We start from the raw sequence: 12,494 nt of genomic DNA on the forward strand, positions 1-12,494 counted from the left end.
CTGACTGGGATCTGCACGCATCATCCGAAAATACATCACACAGTCCTAGACACTTGGGAAGTGTTCGACTTGTGATTTTGTGAAACGAAATCCAGCATGTCTATCTTGTTTGCTGTGTCATAATAAAATAATAATAATAATAATAATAATAATAATAATAATAATAATAATAATAATAATAATAGAATCCTAGAGGCAGAAGTGACCACAAGGGCCATCTAGCAGAATGGAACCATCTGAGATTCAAACCCTGGTCTCCAGACTCCTTGTCCAACACCCCAAGAACTATCTTAAGCTGCCTCTTCATCGAACTAGGTCCAACTCTTTATTCCCAAGAAGTTCTCTGTGTTATTTGCTCGCTGTAGATAAACACTTCCAAGAACAGACTTGGACTCAAGGGCATCCCAGTTACCGGAGCGCAGAGCCACAAATGCGCATCCCTTTGGCGATATTTGATGTGCCAAACAAGCAGCGAGGGGGACATGCGTCAAGCTCTTCCGAGAGGAAGAAAGGCTCAAGGAGAGGTGAAGGACTTCCCGGCGAGGACAGAGATGATTTCTTAATTCAAATAATTACATTTCAATACAACTCTCAAGTTTAATACACAGTTTACCGCACGGTATAGGATCAGCTAGGCCTATTTTTAACAGTAACTCCCAAGCTACCAAAAATTATATTTATCTGGCATCTATCAACCCCCCAGTAACTGACAGATGGAAAGGGAAAAGCGCATAACGCCACACAGTCGGAAGGACGGAAGAGACGATGCCCAGTTCTGGCAAAGTTCCTGCAAACTGCAATAAGCATATGGTGCATCAACACTGTAGAATTAATGCAGTTTGATACCACTGTTACGGCTCTATACTATGGAATCCTGGGAATGTTCTGCACTTTTCAGCAGAAAACACTAAAGACTTTGTAAACTACTCTTATAAAGGGGGCAAACCAAGGGACCTGATTTGTATTTAATTAATACATAACCATCGTATTAAGAGTAGTTTGATTAAATAAATAGCCTTAGTGTTGTGGTTCAGTCTGATGAAGAAGGGGGATTTGGGTTTATGCAGGCTGACCAAGGTAATGTTGAAGGCTCTTAATTGTTAGAGAGGCCGCAGGCTAGCAGTGAAGCAGAAGTTGTTGATAAACAGACTAGTAATGAACCAGAAGTCAGTGATAAGGGTGACCTTTCACAGGATTCAGAACATCAACAAGTCCCAGGTGGCTCTGGCAGTGAGTCAGAGGAGTCTTCCTTAGATAAAGATACATAATATGGATAAGAACTGTTCAGAAAAATGTTGGCGGGGTTGTCAAGAAAGAGGGACATATATTCATATGTGGTGGGAATGTAAGTATGTACAGAAGAAGAACAGTGCGCGAGAGAGTCTCCATCAACTGGGAGTTTATTTAAAGGCCTGCAATAACAACAACACACTAAAAGCACCTTTGCTACAGATATATTTACACATTTTTGCAGCTCGGCATAATAAAAGTTGTTATCTCTCGCACCTCTGGCTTTTAATGGCCTTCCAGTGTTTACCATTCAGTGCTCAGTGCTTTAACCCACGCATGGCAGCTGTGCATTGCGGGAAATGGCTCTCTTTTCTTGCCTTTTGCACATCCTTATGACATGAACTAACGACACCGGCCTTCCCAGGATTGCGTGGTTTACCAAAGAAGCCAAACAACATTCCTTCGGTGCAGCCTTATTTGCTTTAATAATCCTCAAGGTTCTTTCCTCCCAACACGGAAAACAAATATAGAAAGAAAAGCCCCGCTGGCATCGCAAGTTTGCAAATTTGCTTCCTTATCACCTATTTTCACAGGTTATTTCAAAGTTCATTAACTTTCCTATTTAAATGCACAAGGAGGCATACTAAACTCCTGACATTCTGTCTCAGATTTGCTAAAACTGCGCTATTATTAAATCAGGATTTCTGAAGATTTTGCAAATATTTTGGACCGCAACTCTTGGATGTTTTTACCGTCCGGTACATCCGCACTGTAGAGTTAATGCAGTTTGGCACCACTTTTAATTACTGTATATACTCGAGTATAAGTCTAGTTTTTCAGCCCTTTTTAGGACTAAAAAACACCTCCTAGGCTTATACTCGGGTGAGGGTCCTAGTGGGCTTATATTTAGGTTGGCTTATACTCAAGTATATATGGTATATTTATTATTTTTCTCTATTATTATTGGTATTGCTACATTTATTATTTTACTCTATTATCATTATTACATTTTTTATTTTACTCTATTATTGTTATTTTTACATTTATTTTATTTATTATTATTAGTACATTTATTATTTTACTGCATTTATTATTATTACATTTATTACTTCAATCTATTATTATTAAAAGGATACATAAGCACATTTACATTGAAGAGTTGAACAGTCATATCATATCTTAAATTACAGTTTGATGTAAAGATTCAACAACTTTTAAACGACTGATGCCTCAATTAATGTAATTTTATTAGTATCTCGGTTTATAATGGAGTCAATGTTTTCCCAGTTTTTTTGTGGTAAAATTAGGTGCTTCGGCTTATATTCGGGTTGGTTTATACTTGAGTATATACGGTATCTCAATGCCGTAGAATTTTTGCACGGTCTGTTTCACCTTCTGGTGCATCCGCACTGTAGAATTAATGCAGTTTGGCACCACTTTTAATTATCTCAATGCCGTGGAATTTTTGCACGGTCTGTTTCACCTTCTGGTGCATCCGCACTGTAGAATTAATGCAGTTTGGCACCACTTTTAACTATCTCAATGCCGTAGAATTTTTGCACGGTCCGTTTCACCTTCTGGTGCATCCGCACTGTAGAATTAATGCAGTTTGGCACCACTTTTAATTATCTCAATGCCGTGGAATTTTTGCACGGTCTGTTTCACCTTCTGGTGCATCCGCACTGTAGAATTAATGCAGTTTGGCACCACTTTTAATTATCTCAATGCCGTGGAATTTTTGCACGGTCCGTTTCACCTTCCGGTGCATCCGCACTGTAGAGTTAATGCAGTTTGGCACCACTTTTAATTCTCTCAATGCCGTGGAATTTTTACACGGTCTGTTTCACCTTCCGGTGCATCCGCACTGTAGAGTTAATATAGTTTGGCACCACTTTTAATTCTCTCAATGTCGTGGAATTTTTACACGGTCTGTTTCACCTTCCGGTGCATCCGCACTGTAGAGTTAATATAGTTTGGCACCACTTTTAATTCTCTCAATGCCGTGGAATTTTTACACGGTCTGTTTCACCTTCCGGTGCATCCGCACTGTAGAGTTAATGCAGTTTGGCACCACTTTTAATTATCTCAATGCCGTGGAATTTTTGCACGGTCTGTTTCACCTTCCGGTGCATCCGCACTGTAGAGTTAATGCAGTTTGGCACCACTTTTAATTGTCTCAATGCCGTGGAATTTTTACACGGTCTGTTTCACCTTCCGGTGCATCCGCACTGTAGAGTTAATGCAGTTTGGCACCACTTTTAATTGTCTCAATGCCGTGGAATTTTTGCACGGTCTGTTTCACCTTCTGGTGCATCCGCACTGTAGAATTAATGCAGTTTGGCACCACTTTTAATTATCTCAATGCCGTGGAATTTTTGCACGGTCTGTTTCACCTTCTGGTGCATCCGCACTGTAGAATTAATGCAGTTTGGCACCACTTTTAACTATCTCAATGCCGTAGAATTTTTGCACGGTCCGTTTCACCTTCTGGTGCATCCGCACTGTAGAATTAATGCAGTTTGGCACCACTTTTAATTATCTCAATGCCGTGGAATTTTTGCACGGTCTGTTTCACCTTCTGGTGCATCCGCACTGTAGAATTAATGCAGTTTGGCACCACTTTTAATTATCTCAATGCCGTGGAATTTTTGCACGGTCCGTTTCACCTTCCGGTGCATCCGCACTGTAGAGTTAATGCAGTTTGGCACCACTTTTAATTCTCTCAATGCCGTGGAATTTTTACACGGTCTGTTTCACCTTCCGGTGCATCCGCACTGTAGAGTTAATATAGTTTGGCACCACTTTTAATTCTCTCAATGTCGTGGAATTTTTACACGGTCTGTTTCACCTTCCGGTGCATCCGCACTGTAGAGTTAATATAGTTTGGCACCACTTTTAATTCTCTCAATGCCGTGGAATTTTTACACGGTCTGTTTCACCTTCCGGTGCATCCGCACTGTAGAGTTAATGCAGTTTGGCACCACTTTTAATTCTCTCAATGCCGTGGAATTTTTGCACGGTCTGTTTCACCTTCCGGTGCATCCGCACTGTAGAGTTAATGCAGTTTGGCACCACTTTTAATTGTCTCAATGCCGTGGAATTTTTACACGGTCTGTTTCACCTTCCGGTGCATCCGCACTGTAGAGTTAATGCAGTTTGGCACTACGTTTAATTGTCTCAATGATGGACTTTTTGCACGGTCTTCAGCCTTCTCATCCAAATAAATATTTTCCGTTTGCAAACACAGCAAGCAAATTTGGAATTAATATTTGGAGCAAAGCGGAGACGTTGACAAGACAATTGCATTTGCCAAAATGTGGGTATTTGTGTGTGTGTGCAATAGCGACACTCAAGGCTAGATTTGCTGCAAAATCCACAAAGCATCATTGCATACGTACATTATATAAGCTTTCGGCGCTTTGCCAGCAAAGAGGTTTAGAAACGAGACAGAATGTCAAAGGCAACATTTCATCTCAGATGTTAGCACATTCCCAGCTTCACAGCACGGGAAATTAATTACAGTAGTCTCTCACTTATCCAACACTCGCTTATCCAACATTCTGGATTATCCAACACATATTTGTAGTCAATGTTTTCAATACATCATGATATTTTGATGCTAAATTCGTAAATACAGTAATTACTATGTAGCATTACTGTGTATTGAACTACTTTTTCTTTCAAATTTGTTGTATAACATGATATGTTGGTGCTTAATTTGTAAAATCATAACCTAATTTGATGTTTAATAGGCTTTTGCTTAATCTCTCCTTATTATCCAACATATTCGCTTATCCAACGTTCTGCCGGCCCGTTTATGTTGGATAAGCGAAACTCTACTGTAATAGCAAATTAATAACACATTTCGGTATAGTGTTTCTTCCAGAAGGTGCTGCATCACCTTCAAGGGCAGCCCCACAAGCAGTGCGCTGCAGTAGCCTAAATGCGAATCCTTGAAATTTTGGGGAAATAAATACGTATTTAGGTATGTGATCCTTGCAGTTCAGAGACCGGTGTATATCTACACTGTAGAATTAATGCAGTTCAACACTATTTTAGCTGCCGTGGCTCAATGCTATGGAGATTCCGGGAGTTGGAGTTCTGAAAATCTCTATCCTTTTAATAACAATAACAATAATAATAATAGCAGCAAGGCAATACAATAACAATAAACAATAGTAGCAATACAATGCAATATAATAATAATAATAGTAATAATAATAATAAACAAGAGAGGCAATGTAATGCAATATAATAATAATTATAATAATAACAAACAAGAGCAGCAATGTAATATAATATAATATTAATAAAATAACAATAAACAGTAGCAGCAATGTAATAATATAATATAATAACAATAGCAGCAATGCAATATAATAACAATAAACAATAGCAGCAATGCAATGCAATATAATAATAATAATAATAATAATAATAATAATAATAATAATAAACAAGAGAGGCAATGTGTTGTCGAAGGCTTTTATGGCCGGGATCACAGAGTTGTTGTATGTTTTCTAGAACATGGCCATACAGCCCAGAAAACATACAACAACCAAGAGAGGCAATGCAATGCAATATAATAACAATAAACAATAGGAGTAATGTAATGCAATATATTAATGATAATAAGAAAAAATAGCAGCAATGTAACACAATGTAATAATAATAATACAGTAGAGTCTCACTTATCCAAGCTAAACGGGCCGGCAGAAGCTTGGATAAGCGAATAACTTGGATAATAAGGAGAGATTAAGGAAAAGCCTATTAAACATCAAATTAGGTTATAATTTTACAAATTAAGCACCAAAACATCATGTTATACAACAAATTGGACAGAAAAGGTAGTTCAATACGCAGTAATGTTATGATGTAATTATTACTGTATTTACGAATTTAGCACCAAAATATCACGATATATTGGAAACATTGACTACAAAAATGGCTTGGATTATCCAGAGGCTTGGATAAGCGAGGCTTGGATTAGTGAGACTCTACTGTAATAATAATAATAATCAACAACTTGGGAAGTGTTCGACTTGTGATTTTGTGATATGAAATCCAGCATATCTATCTTGTTTGCTGTGTCATAATAAAATAATAATAATAATCAGCAACAATATCATACAAAATGATGATGATGATAAGCCATCAGAACAAATGCAATCAAGGCCAAGATCGAAAAATCAGCTGATGACCCAAAGTGCAGACTGTGCAAGGAAACCGATGAAACCATTGATCATATCCTCAGCTGCTGTAAGAAAATTGCACAGACAGACTACAAACAGAGGCACAACTATGTGGCCCAAATGATTCATTGGAACTTATGCCTCAAGTATCACCTCCCAGCAGCAAAGAACTGGTGGGATCACAAACCTGCAAAGGTTGTGGAAAATGAACACGCAAAGATACTGTGGGACTTCCGAATTCAGACTGACAAAGTTCTGGAACACAACACACCAGACATCACAGTTGTGGAAAAGAAAAAGGTTTGGATCATTGATGTCGCCATCCCAGGTGACAGTCTCATTGACGAAAAACAACAGGAAAAACTCAGCCGCTCTCAGGACCTCAAGATTGAACTTCAAAGACTCTGGCAGAAACCAGTGCAGGTGGTCCCGGTGGTGATGGGCACACTGGGTGCCGTGCCAAAAGATCTCAGCCGGCATTTGGAAACAATAGACATTGACAAAATTACGATCTGCCAACTGCAAAAGGCCACCTTACTGGGATCTGCATGCATCATCCGAAAATACATCACACAGTCCTAGACACTTGAGAAGTGTTCGACTTGTGATTTTGTGATACGAAATCCAGCATATAGATCTCGTTTGCTATGTCATACTATGTCTTTGTGTCAATAATAATAATAATAATTGCAAAAGGCCACCCTACTGGGATCTGCACGCATCATCCGAAAATACATCACCCAGTCCTAGACACTTGGGAAGTGTTCGACTTGTGATTTTGTGAAACGAAATCCAGCATATCTATCTTGTTTGCTGTGTCATACAACGTCGTTGTGTCAATAATAATAATAATAATTATATTTTTTTTGGTTTTTTTCCCTTGACTGGCTAACTGAATACCTCCAGGATCCGCCTTCTCTCCCGCAACACAAAAAGGGAAAGCCAGGGCTGCCGGCCAAGTCAAACAAGAGACCTTTGCAGATAAATAGAGTTTTCTCAAACAAGAGATCAAAGGCAATTGACACTTACTGAGATTAATGAGGACTGAAAGGTGAGCCAGAGAACAAAAGCCACAGTCAGAGCCCAGGAAAAGCATGTTCCCCCCAGAGGGGCTTGGTACCAAGAGGCCTCCTAAAACTACAAATCCCATCCATAGCATTGCCTACATACACCTGGAGGTGTTGCTTTCCTTCTGTTCTGCCCAAAATGTGGCCCGTCATAAAATGCAATGCTTTTCTGCAGCTCACAACATTACATTATTGTTGTCAAACTTCGTCCTTGAGAAAGTAAAGTGCTCTCTGTACATGCTCAGAAAAACTCAGTTTTTCAATTCATCAACTAGCGTTTGCAATTAAGAGGCAGCAATGGAGGAAAGGTAGTGATATTATTATTATTATTATTATTATTATTATTACAGTAGAGTCTCACTTATCCAACATAAACGGGCCGGCAGAATGGATAAGCAAATATGTTGGATAATAAGGAGGGATTAAGGAAAAGTCTATTAAACATCAAATTAGGTTATGATTTTCCAAATTAAGCACCAAAACATCATGTTATACAACAAATTTGACAGAAAAAGTAGTTCAATATGCAGTAATGCTATGTAGTAATTACTGTATTTACGAATTTAGCACCAAAATATCACGATTTATTGAAAACATTGACTACAAAAATGCGTTGGATAATCCAGAACGTTGGATTAGTGAGATTCTACTATATATTGCATTGCTGCTATTGTTTATATTATTATTATTATACAGTATTAGATTGCTGTGATTGTTTATTATTATTATTATTATTATTATTATTATATTGCATTGCTGTTATTGTTAATTATTATTATATGCATTGCTGCTATTGTTTATTATTATTATATTGCACTGCAGCTATTAATTATTATATTGCATTGCTGCTATTGTTTATATTATTATTATATAGTATTCGATTGCTGCTATTTATTATTATTATATTACATTGTATTGCTGTTATTAATTATTATTATATTGCATTGCTGCTATTGTTTATATTATTAATATCTCACTTTTTCTCTCCATAAGGAGCAAAGGAAATGCACTCTGTACATGCTCAGAGGAACTTTATTCCAACTAATCATCATGCAATTAAATGACTGGGAGAAGGCTCTTTAGAGGATGGGAAATGCACTCTGTGCATACACAGAGGAACTCTATTCCAACCAGTCACCATGCAATTAAATGACTGGAAGAAGGCCCTTTAAGAAGACGGGAAATGCACTCTTTATATGCTCAGAAGAACTCTATTCCAACTAATCATCATGCAAGTAAATGACTGAGAGAAGGCCTTTTAAGAAGACGGGAAATGCACTCTTTATATGCTCAGAGGAACTCTATTCCAACCAAATTACTATGCAATTAAGTGACAGGGAGAAGGCCCTTTAGGGAAATGCACTTTGTATATGCCCAGAGGAACTCTTCCAAAAAACCCCAACTAATGCAATTAAATGACAGGAAGAAGGCCCTTTAGAGGAAGGGAAATGCACTCTGCATATGCTCAGAGGAACTCTGTTCCAGCTGTCAATCAACTCATACAATGAAGCAGCAAGGAGAGGGTCCTTTAAGAGAGGAGAAGAAATGCACTCTGCACATGCTTAGACGCACTCCAAATTTCCAAACCAACTAAGGGACAGGGACAGTTAAGGGACAGGGAGGGGGCATCTCTGAAATGCACTCTGTACATGCTCAAAGGAACCCTCCTCGTTACCAGAAAGGGAAAGAAAGGCACTCTGCACATGCCCAGAGACTGTGCATGCAGCTCAGAATTTCCTACAAATAAGGGAGGAAGATAAGGCACTGCAAAGACCGAAATCCCTTCCTTACCTTTGCCTGGGCTCCTTCCTCCTTCCCTTCTCCTTCCTCTTCCTCGCCAGATAGAAAGGCGCAGGCTCAGAAGTGGGCGGGGACAGAGGAGGAGCTCTGAGCAGCCATTGGTCCAGAGGCAGGAAGGGGGCGGGACTTGCCCGGGCCTAAAGGTGCATCATCTACACTGCTTTAGCTCAATGCTTTGCAATCACCACGATAATCATTTTGCAAAGCCTGGAGCCTTTTCTGCCCAAGGAAAGGGCAAACTACAACTCCCAGGATGCCATGGCCTTGGAAAAGTGGAGTCAGGCTGCATTCATTCTACAGAACAATTTTGTGCAAGGTTTTAGAGACATTTCAATAGACATAACCACAAATATCTTTGCAAGTTGAGCATATCATTGTAGTTTTATCACTGAGTGGTTTTTTAAATGCTTTTCTGGATTTAATCAACATTGTTTTTAATGCTAACGATACATAATAGTTTTGATATTTTGATGTTTTTCTGGATTTAATCTGAATTGTTTTTAATGCTAATGATGCATAACAGTTTTAATATTTTGATTTTTTATTTAATCTGAATTGCTTTAATGCTAATGATGCATAATAGTTTTAATATTTTGATTTTTTTCATTTAATCTGAATTTTTAATGCTAACGATGCATAATAGTTTTAATATTTTGATTTTTTTATTTAATCTGAATTGTTTTTAATGCTAATGATGCATAATACCGTAGTTTTCATATTTTGATGTTTTTATGGATTTAATCTGAATGGTTTTAAATGCTAATGTTTAATAGTTTTGATATTTTATACCTAGAACTTTTTCTCTTTACTTTTTTATCTTTTTTGTCTTTTATCTTTTGTCCCTTCACTTTCCCTCATTTTCTATGAAAAATTATGTTCACACTTTCGATGTATACTTTACTTAAAACCTCAATAAAAACTACTTATATTTTGATATCTTTATGGATTTAATCAGAATTGTTTTTCATGCTAATGATGCATAATAGTTTTCATATTTGATATTTTATGGATTTAATCTGAATTGTTTTTAATGCTAATGATGTTTAATAGTTTTCATATTTGATGTTTTTATGGATTTAATCTGAATTGTTTTTAATGCTAGTGATGTTTAATAGTTTTAAATATTTGATGTTTTTATGGATTTAATCTGAATTGTTTCAATGCTAATGATGTTTAAGTTTTAATATTTGATGTTTTTATGGATTTAATCTGCATTGTTTTAATGCTAATGATGTTTAATAGTTTTAATATTTGATATTTTATGGATTTAATCTGAATCATATTTAATACTGATGTTTAATAGTTTTATGGTCTTCATATTGCCATTGACTTCCTCTGAGGCTGAGAGAGTGTGACTTTCCCAAGCTCACTCATCGCAAGTGAGATTCAAATTCAAGTCCAATACTCAAACCATGCTGGCTGTATTCAAAAAATGATGACAATTATAGTATCACACAATATACAATGCGTTTTGTAGCATTTAGATTGAATGTCCAGGAAGATCAATATGTTCTGCAACTGGTTTTTGTGTATTTCTATTCCAATTTATGCCCATTTCTGCTACAGAATTTTACTCGCTTGAGCAATATAGTCAGGACTCATAGCTGAAAGCCAATGACAGCAGAAAAAATATATACACACAGTGCTTTATATGCCTTGTAACAAGAGGCAGAAAAGGTTATCTGTTAATGCAGAGATAATTCTGCCTATAAAGAACACGGTTGTGACATGGAGGGTGATGGTCAAATGTCCATTGTAGGACCCAGTCAACGGCACTAGAGGGCAGCTGATTTGCACAAGAGAAGAAAGCAAGCTTATTGGCAGCAATCGGATCTAGATTTTTGACTTCTAATCTTTGGAATCGTTCCAGAGTTATTGCTATGTGAAATACGTTCAGGTTTTAAAACACAGACCCAATCATTGCTTTGCTGCAAAATAATAATACGTAATTCACTGCATAGACTAGGTCACTATTCCTATCAAAATAATGGCCATAGAAAAGATGCACTTGCATCAATAAGTGTGGATGAAACATAGTTCTATGTAGACAGGATGCACCTGGAAGTATGCAGAAAGTTGACCCAAATATCATTACGGCTTAAGCAAATAACCTCCTAAATAAGGGATCATCACTCTCAAAGTCACAACACCTTTTTATTTATTGGGTTGTTGTATGTCTTTCGGGCTATGTGGCCATGTTCCAGAAGTATTCTCTCCTGACGTTTCGCCCACATCTATGGCAGGCATCCTCAGAGGTCAGGAGGGAATACTTCTGGAACATGGCCACACAGCTCGAAAGACATACAACAACCCTGTGATCCCGGCCATGAAAGCCTTCGACAACACCTTTTTATTATTATTGGGTTGTTGTGTGTTTTCCAGGCTGCATGGCCATGTTCCAGAAGGCCATCACCCACATCTATGGCAGGCATCTTCAGAGGTTGTGAGGTACCTTAAACATAGTCTCACTTATCCAAGACTCGCTTATCCAAGTTTCTGGATTATCCAACACAGTCTCCCGCTCAGATCTCTAAGCAGCAAGGACTTAACTTTTTACAGATTTAATTTTCGACAGTTGTTACTGCAAGTTCATTTTACGCAATTCTATCTTTTCTTGTAGTCAATTTGTTAGTAGCCAATGTTTTTTTTTAGTCAATGTTTTCAATATACAGTAGAGTCTCTCTTATCCAAGTCTCGCTTATCCAAGCTTCTGGATTATCCAAGCCATTTTTGTAGTCAATGTTTTCAGTATATCATAATATTTTGGTGCTAAATTCGTAAATACAGTAATTACACAACATAATATTATTGCGTATTGAACTACTTTTTCTGTCAAATTTGTTGTACAACATGATGTTTTGGTGCTTAATTTGTAAAATCATAACCTAATTTGATGTTTAATAGGCTTTTCCTTAACCCCTCCTTATTATCAAACGTTCTTCCAGCCCCTTTATGTTGGATAAGCAAGACTCTACTGTAGGTTTATTTTAGTTAAAATTGTTCTTATTTTTTAATATTGCATTTTTTGTGGGGGGTTTTTTGCACTCCAAATAAAACATGTATAGTGTGCGTAGGAATTTGTTTGGGTTTTTTTTTCAAACTATAGTCCGCCCCCAACACTGAGGGATTGTGGACCGGCCCTCTGCTTAAAAAGTTTGAGGGCTCCTGGTTTAACCCACTGCACTACCGCAGCAATGAAGAAGGC

General features: G+C 37.5%; 1 protein-coding gene across 1 annotated transcript in view; it reads right to left on the reverse strand.

The window, feature by feature from the left end:
* The window catches only part of kiaa0513 (KIAA0513 ortholog), a 47,150-nt gene extending 34,661 nt beyond the window's left edge, over positions 1-12,489 (reverse strand). The window contains exon 1 of the mRNA XM_062961631.1: positions 9,281-12,489. The gene's annotated coding sequence lies outside the window, so the exon portion shown is untranslated. The remainder of the gene's footprint in view (positions 1-9,280) is intronic.
* Between the last annotated feature and the right edge of the window lie 5 nt (positions 12,490-12,494).

Source organism: Anolis carolinensis, unplaced genomic scaffold (assembly GCF_035594765.1).
Source record: "Anolis carolinensis isolate JA03-04 unplaced genomic scaffold, rAnoCar3.1.pri scaffold_9, whole genome shotgun sequence".
NCBI classification, from domain to species: domain Eukaryota; kingdom Metazoa; phylum Chordata; class Lepidosauria; order Squamata; family Dactyloidae; genus Anolis; species Anolis carolinensis.